We start from the raw sequence: 9,541 nt of genomic DNA, 5'->3' as shown, positions 1-9,541 counted from the left end.
TCTTGGTGGTCACGAAACGGGAACGTTACCATTTCACAAACTCTCTCTCTGGGGGACAACAATAGCCACCAGGACACAATCCGCGGTCTCTTGGGGATGCAACAACAAGGAAATGAAAAGCCACACTCTGGCAACCACTGCCATGACAATGGGCTGCTCAGGGGGGCGCAACAACTGGGAAACACAGGCTAGAAGGTGACTACAATGGGCCGCCGGGACACAATCCACGGTCTCTGGGAGACGCAACAACGGGGAAATGAAACGCTGCACAGCGGTGATAACAATGGGAGGGACCGCCATACGTGGGACACGCTACAACAACGTGACGGTTGTGGTTAGGAGAAGAACAATATGGAAAGGTACTGCTGGACGCAAGACACGATCCCCGGCCTCCGGGGTAAAAGTCCTTTGTTGACCCAACCACCCTCCTTACGCAGATACTCTGCTTTTTAATACTACTCGCTACCGTAATCACAAAGATGCTTCCCATTAAAATACGTTATTTTAAAATCCGTGCTAACCACCACAAAAAAAAAAATGTGTTTCACAACCTGCCATGAGACTGGACTGTTAATCCTAAACCAAACCAAATATTGTACCTGATCAGAAAATAGCACAAAAGGAATATAATTCACGTAGAACCGTTGCATGTAAAGGCTCCCCACTGACTCTTTAACGATGCAATTGGCCTGACTAGAGTTTGGTTTTTCCAGCTCGCAAGCCAACAGAGAGTTGCTAAATTACATTTGCTGCCGCTAGGGTGCGTCTACAGTTCCAGGCTAACCTCCCATATCACTAACTCTCATGTCCTTTCAGATCCGAGTTTACTGAGCTTTTACACTAACGGGTTGTATTGCGTCCACTAATGCAACAGCACCAGTGAATGCTACTCTACTACTCCTGGATGTCTTGAGTCTAATTTCTTAGCTCCCGTTCCTTATTGGAGAAGCGAACACTTGGTGAATTCTGCTGAAGAAGGATTAACAAGTGACGTTTCCATGAACTCTTGGCAGCCACAAGTTAGTTATGCACGGTTTATTTTCATGTTCTATTTAAAATCCAATTTACACTTAACAAAATGTCAGTATTTAAAGACAGAGCAGAAAAAGTAACACACAACATGATCCCATGTGCCACAATAGGTTTCTAGGTGGACAGGCAGTGCAACACTTAATTTAAGTTTTATTTGTTTCATTTTTATTTTGTTTTTTACACCTTCCGCAAAATTTCTTAGAGATCTAAAACAAAAAAAAACTATCCAGCACTCCATTTTACCTCAGAATTCTATGCCATCCATTTGCCTAGTTCTAGTTCTCCATCACTGGACAATGGTGGATTGAGGACATCATGGGCAGGCCAGCCTCTGTAAGGCCTGTGAGCTGTGTGCCAGCATGGGTAAATGGAGGCTCTTTAATGTCTGCCAGGGGCCGTGGGGTAGGAGTGGGGTCAGGGTATGGAACTCACTGAGCTGGCAGCCATGCAGCCCATTGTTGCTGTTTGTTAACAGGTGTGTGTGTGTGTTTAAATGGGAGTCTTTCAGTGGAGCTGCTACACGAGCCCATGGAGCCCGACCACCTCTCAACCCCTCACAGTATTCTCATCAATGACAGCTTTTCAGCGGCCTGGGAGGAGGAGGAAAGGAGGACGATGAGTCTGGCTGAGAGATTAGAAGTGAGAGGACAGACTGCACTACAGTACACAGTGTGAAAGCAGGTACGTTACAATCAGGGAGACTGGATTTCAAGTCATAGGGGAGGGATGGAAGTCCCTCATGCACACATGTAGGCATCTTTTTGCATGTAAAAAATGCACACATTTTGGGAAATACTGAACCATGTGTACCCTGTGGTGTTTTTCCGGTCCTTTTATAATGCTATATTGATATGTGGGTTGACTGGTCCCCAAGACCAACCTGAATGGAGGCAAGTTAACGTTGGGGGCAGCATGATATGAATGCTCAGTCTAAAACAGGAGAAGCAGAAGCAGATAACACGACCATGACTTCTATTTTCTTGATTTTCACCCCAGCATACTAAACTGGTGGTTGGAAATGTACAAATTAACAATAATCTCTACTCACTCTCAAAAAGAAAAAGCCACTCTGAGCTGCCTATTCACATCTTTATGTTACTCTTCTGTTGACACTTCACAAAAACTGTTTTGCAGTCAGCCGGCCATCACATTTTCCTTCCCATGTTACCCCTGCTTGTGGCACACAGAGGCCCATGAAAAAAAGGTCAAGTCTTACGCATTTTCACCACGCGCATATCAGGAAAAATCGTTAGCCTGTGGCTGTGGAGGTTTAAAAACAGAGGGCAGCGAGTCTCTCCCGCTATATTGGGCTGTGTGTGGAAGATTGCTGTACTGAGAGAGAGAGAGAAGGAGAGACAGAAGGAAAGGAAGAGGGAAAGCTGTGTGAACGATAACCTCGCCACACTGCTCCATGGAACCCTGCCCTGTTAATAGTTTCCACCATGGGCGAGTGAGGAGAAGACCAAGAGAGAAGGGAGGGAAAGGAGGAGGAGAGGAGGAAGAGGGGGAGCAGTGGAAGATGCTTCCTGTGTGGCTGGATGGGTGCTGGCCGCACCGCGTAGAAGGAAGCAGCCTCGGGCACTGTGGAAGAAGTGATGGAAGATGCACTTTCCTCCTCGTGCAAATAAAAACTGGTTTATTGTCTCGTCAATATGCTGCATCTATATGCCTTCATTGGATCCAATGATTATGAAAGTTTTCTTAAAGAAAGCATGCCACTTACCCATGTAGATGAATCATGGTTGGGTTTTTTTGCACAGGGAAGAAAGTTCATTTTTAATTACCCTACGGTATTTGAAGCTTAGCATTTGGGCCAACAATTTGAACTACTGGTTGTTAGTTTTTTCATCTGAGATTGGATCAAGCCTATGTCTACTTTAGCCTTGGCCTGGTCTAAGTAGACCTGATTGGTTTCCAGAATCAGTCTCTGACTACATGTCAATAAAGAATCAATCTTTCAGCATGGCCCCCGCAAAGGACCAATCCTTAAAGTAGACTTCAATCGAGCAAATACATCACCAAATAAACAGTGTTAGATGCTCAGAAATTAGAAATAAATGACAGATGATATAGCTGAATTTGGATATTTTGCTTATGTTGCCAGTTTCGAGTGTTTACTGTGTTTGAATAATATTTTTACTTTGTGTGTGTTCTCTCATATGATTTTTAAATGTTGTGGATTTAAAATCTGCTTGCTGTTTTTTGTTTCTTTTAAAATTAGTTTGAGGTACACAGTTGCCCAATATTGGCTTTGACTGTACAATAAACTGTGTGCATATCATCAGATTAGATAGTAATAAATTACAGCAGAGTAGATTTTGAGATTTTGTTCAAAACTCATCGTAGCTTCCTGTGACAAAGTGAAGTGATTCACCCTCTGTCTTTAACTCTCAATCATGAAAGCCAAGGGCTCAGGTGGTGAGATACGATTTTGGAGCCTTCAAGACAAAAACAAACTTCTGAGCCCTGCACCGCACAAACCACAACAGGCCTTGGCACTGTCAGGCATCAGTGGTAGAACAGTAGTATGTTGTAAAAGACAGCTGTGCATTACAGATTATACGTGTCGAGATGGCCCGGTTGATACTGCGGGTTGAGAACGCCGTCCGCTTTTCCCCTCTGGGACATCTTGACCCAAGGCAAAAATGAAGTGTAGCCATGTTTTCCTCTATAGGGGAGAGCAGCCGTGACATGTTAAGCGCCTTAACCAAAATAGAGAAGAGTAGCCTATATTTAGGGTGAGTCAACATCTCCAGAAAACAGCCCCCCATAATTGAGTTAGCAAGCCACACAGGTCTTTAATGTCTTTATTGTAAACTATATAAGAGCTCGTATTGTTGAAAATCCTAGGGGAAACAAAGACTGGAAATCAAATGTGCATTACACAGGAGTGCACACAGTACAATGCTTTATATAGATTACTGTAGACATTTAAATAGTCTGAGTGTTTATAATGCATGTTGTTTTTCATAAGTAATAGTCTATTCCAAAAAACCTTTTAATGTTGTGCAAGGAGTGAATCTGTTTTATGCTGTCTCTTGTTGACATTTATTGTCAAAATGGATTGCATTTTAAAACAAACAACTTCGTTTAGCCTATATTCTTTTTCCTTATATGAGAGGTTAAAAAAAATGTGTCATACCATTACAGTTTGTGTCAAGGTATGACCAAAAACGTCAAGCCTGTTGTATAAGAAAAGAAATCACTCATGTATGGCATTTTGTTTGCCATACATTTGACTCCAATTTTTGATCTTGTCTCAAAAGCTACACCGATCCACATTTCAATATTGAAATTGGATCAATAATTAACAAAGAACTGTATGTAATGTGAAAGTGACACAGCTCACATATAACCATCCGTTTGATAATTATTGTAGTTTAACTCAGCTCTATCCCTCACCCTATCTCTAGATTCCCTAGAGGTAGCTACTAACTGGTGAACATAGTGGAGCATTTTACAACAAGAGATCCTGATTACTCCCTTTTTTTCAGGTGGAGACCCAAAACAGTGCTAAAAGGTAAAACTTACATTGATCAGGTGGTCAACAAAGCCACTTCAAATGAAAATTTTGCAGATGGATGAGTAAATACTGTAACTTGTAACACTTTCAACATAACTTTCAACGTTCCACAAAGACCCTCCAGGCTTCATACATTGCACACTAATTAACCAAAACATTTTAAATTGTACTTCATATCAAAAGAGTTGCAGACTCCTGATAAAGGCTCATTCATAACTTTGACAACACATTTCTGTTGTGAAATACTGAAATTGACAGAAGGCAGTGAGCTATGGATGAGAAAGCATTTAAGTAAACCTTAAATTTAGAATATTTAATCACACTTTAAAATTGTATTTTTACTTGAATATTGCACCACAATACGTGTGAGTCAAGGTATAAACTAAACATTAATCAATATCAGTGTCAGTCAGCATGTTCATTCAACTTCCAACTGTATGAAATCTCAGGATTCCATTTCTCAGGGAAGACAAGTTGCATTATCATAAAATTGGTCACACGTCATTTGTCAGTGAGCAGATCATTTGAAAACAATAATCCTATGACAGAGATTGGTTAGAAGGAGTATCAACACGGAGGGGGGTCAGAAAGACCTCGCAGTGACCCCTGTAACTGATCTGCATCTGGATCACGAGCCTCCATCTGGGGACAACGTGTAACTATTGTGATGCCGAAAAACACGCTTTTGATCTTCTTTTTGCTCCAAAATGCGTGCCTGAAAACAAGAACAAGCCTCCAAAAAAAGCTGTGCACTTAAGGAGTAGCACACACAGATTGACAGTCTTTGGTTTAGTGTGTATTTTTCTAGAGCATCTGTCTTCCTGCTCCGGCTCAAAGAGACAAGCCGGAGGAAGCGTTTTGCTCCTCTCCAAGGCCTTGAATGTGGGGAGGAAATTACCCGCACATTGCGTGAGATCCAACCGTTGTTCGCTGGTGTCTGTGACAGCACTCATCAGCGCAGCATTAATTAAGGATAAATACAAAGCATAAACAATAAACACGTGACCACGAAAGCCACAGCTACCTCCCATACCAATTCAGAGCCTCGCCAAAGAAAGTAAATACAATAATCCTTTCAAGATTTGTTCCTCCCCAACCAGCCAGAGGTCCCCCCTCTATAAAGACTTAAGTGAAATGCATTATTCAACAGATAGAAGCGTAAGGATGTCATTCATTGGAATCAAGCAGACCAGGGTTGGATTGTATTTCACATGGCAACTTGGCAGGATCTGACTGCAGATGTGCAACTTGGCATATCGTGTCATTTCTAAAATAACCTGTTTTTGAGTGCGGTGGGTCTGGGTCCTTTTTGCTGGAGAACGTTGGAACTGATTTGTACATGTTTATTAAGAACTCTTTTTAAAAGGTTGGTGTGTCTGTGTGCACGTCTTAGTGTGTGTGTGTATGTGTGTGTGTGTGTGTGTGTGTGTGTGTGTGTGTGTGTGTGTGTGTGTGTGTGTGTGTGTGTGTACGTGTGTGTGTGTGTGTGTGTGGTTGAATGGGAGTAAGTGAGTGCGTGCAGAGGGGGGATGGTTGAGGGGACAGCTGAAACGGAATCACTTCATAAGTAAAATACCACTCCCTGTACAATAGCCAGCCACAAACCAGAGCTGTGGTGCAAATGTTTTTCCAACATGGCATGGATCTATCCCTGCATACTGAGATTAAAAAAAATGCATTTTTCACTTACTTCAAATGAGAAACCAAAGAAGGTTATCCCTGGTACACTCAGGGTTTGGGGTCTCAGATGCACTTGATGCAAACAATTTCGCACAACGTTGACTGTTTTCATGGACTTGTTTCTAGTGCTAAAGTATTGTTAGCATTGCTAGAGCTTGAGTTGATGATCACATATGTCGTCCCTGCTGTTTCACGGTTTCATTTTGGAGACAAGTTTACCAAGACAGGCTTCAGAATGCCTGTGTCAATGAAGACAGTCTATTGAGAGGAAGATAAAGGGTGCTAAAATGCATTCGTTCTACATAGTTTCACATGCTGAGAGCTATTTTGCATCCCCCTGAAGAATTAAGATTCAATAGCTGCCAACCCTGAATTCGTAGAATGGCATTATTGAGGAGGCTGAGGGGATGAACTACATTCCAGAGGCCTGCTGGGAGAAAACAAGATGGCCGTGTGTGACATGTGGCTTTGTTGGCGGGCGAGGGATGTCTCTCATGGCCATCAGGGTGTCAGAACTGGTTACCTCTAATCACGCCTGATAGGTGGAAAGGGCCTGGGCACAACGGCAGGGCCTCGTGATTCAAATCACAACCGCTTACAAAAACGCACCATGACCACACATTGACAGATTAACATTCCGCATGTTTAACTCATATCTCAGGAGCTGTGAACAAGCAGCGGCAAATTTCCCTCCCAGATTCCGGATCACATTGTTCGACCTTTTTTCCCTGCACCCTACATGATGTGAACCTGAGGGAACAGCAGCATCGGAATGTCAGAGATGGAATTCCTCTGAATGGCCGTTTGACCTGACTCACCACTTAGTGTCAGCACAAGGAAAACACTCAATCATTAACAACTGGACCATGGTGACCGCTGACTAAAATGGCTGTTGTGACCCAGGCCTCATGACTGGCATGGCCATTACATACAGAGGCAGGGAAATCCTATGGCCCTGATTCCACCAGTAGCCATGACCTTCCTTTTGCAATTATGCAAAGAATCTTGGAAGGTATTTTATTTGAGTTGTCTGCTGCTACTTGAGTTATCACCATGGTAATTATCTGTTGGTTTTTGGTGTTATGCTATTTGTTACTGAAGAAACAGCTCTATGATTTGTGATTCTGGAGTAAGCGTGAAACGAACACATTTGTTTACACCAATCCTACTTTTCCTTTCAAATGCTTCTTCAGATCCATCAGCTCAGGATATCTGCCATATCCAAATACTGATACGGCCAAGCACTGTAAAGGTATAAAGGTAACTGAGTTAGATGCCTGTGACTAAATTCATGTATTTAATGATAGAAACACTAGACAGTGAAACTGTATTTAAGTGCATTTTATCCTGATCCATTGGGCTGGATCTTTGCATCCTTTATGTAACATCTTTACAAATGCTATGTTTTTCTGCTTTTTAATTTCAGTCCATATCCAGGTTGAGTTCCTGTTGGCTACAAGGGATTTCAAGACATACCACTTTTCACTGTGGAAGACATTTCTAAGCAAACTTCACAGAACAACCCTGCAACATAATCCAATCCTCTGCTCACCATCTGTATGCAGTGAGCTCCAAACAATTATATTTTTACCCAAATATGACTAAACACGCAATCATTGTCCTCTATAATTTTATAGCTCATTTCCTACAGTGATGAAAAACACTTGTAAGTCACAAAATATTAAGATTACTGATCGCACTAGAGGCTAGACCAGAACCCTCATTCACAAAAACTGTTTGAAACAAAGTCAACAACAAAGCAATGAAAATGTGAAAAATGTGGGAAAAGAACTGCTGTAAAGCTTTGATAACGGAAATCCTTGTGACAAATTCTGAGTTTACGCAGCAACTAATTATATTGACCACTAAAGGCATTCCATAAGCCAAGACCATTGTCCAAATGTTAAATAAATGGCAATTAGAGAATCTTCAAATAGGTAGTTAAGCCGGCAACATTTGTAGTTATAATTTAGCCAGTTAAGTAGTCCTCTGTTGGCTAATAGTTTAATTCTTAGTCGTGCACATGACCGTTGTGACTTTTGACTATTATTAATATTATTATTATTTTTTTTTTTTTATTATTATAAGATTGAATTAGTTTAAATACTAGCATGATTTACACTGTGCACTGAGAGTATATTGCAGTCTGGTTAGAAAGTAAGCAGGTAGATCCTTAAATCTGCAATTGCCTCAAACAAATTACAGCAGAAGCAGCATCTGGTGGAGTATAGCACACATGGCTGCCAACACTGTGAGGCCTAACTTCACCACTTTGACCACACGTGGCTCCCCTATAGCTCTCCTGGCACAGAAACGTAACAGTATGGCATATTACTTTTTCATGTGATATATCCACCACTGTCCTCTTGCACAATCCACAAGGTCTTTATAAGGATTTGGAGTGATAGTGGGTTGATTCTAGACATAATACTCTTTCCATCAGGGTCGTGGTGGTGCACCTGTATATCCAAAACCCAGAGAATGTCAGAGCTACTGCGGTAGGAGATGCCTAGTCTTTTTGAGTCAGAGCGAGTGTCAGTGAGTGTCTGAGACATCTCATTGCTTCGCCAAAATTGCAGAGCAGAGTTTTATCTCCACACAAAAACATGCCCTGTTGGTTTCATATGATATCTGATCACAGATTATGTTCCCTGGTCATAATTTGAAAATATCTCTTTTAAACTTTTTGTGCCAGCTACATTTTATTATGGTTAAAAGAAACCATTCCTGCAATGTGGAAACAGCAGCACTGAAACAAATACGTCACTTTTAAAAAAATGTATTCAAGTGTTCTCTTTCATTGGAGGCTTGTTTTTTTTTATGAGTACCCAAATTAGTTTAACCAGCACTTGTCAACAGCCAAACCATCAAATAACTTAACATGCAACATATTTGAAACCAAATGTGAGAGAGCTACCACAACAACCCTAACAAAACCAAGCTCTTTGCAGGCAGGGGGCCGTAAATGAGTACAAATAATGACACAACGCCACCCAGAAACAGCTGTTAGGGAATGCTGGGAAAGGAAAGTGGACTGACAGGGCAGTGGGGACGCATGTGGGGTCCTTTTTAGGGCTGGGGAGGAGGAACCTTTAAAAGGGCCTGCCACAGGGGAGAATGGAGCCTCTCATGGCCCATTGTGCATGAATGCTCCAACCTCTAGACCTGTCTCTCCAGCTCCAGCGATCAGCCTCCCTCCTGACCCACTCTCATTACCCAGGCTCTCCTGCTCTCACCCAGTAGGATTTTTTGTGTACCTCTTCCACTTTCTTTCACCTCTGTTGTGATCCATTTGAAACTTCAGAT

Source organism: Etheostoma cragini, chromosome 8 (genome assembly GCF_013103735.1).
Source record: "Etheostoma cragini isolate CJK2018 chromosome 8, CSU_Ecrag_1.0, whole genome shotgun sequence".
Lineage (NCBI taxonomy): Eukaryota > Metazoa > Chordata > Actinopteri > Perciformes > Percidae > Etheostoma > Etheostoma cragini.
This window is presented reverse-complemented; position numbering follows the sequence as displayed.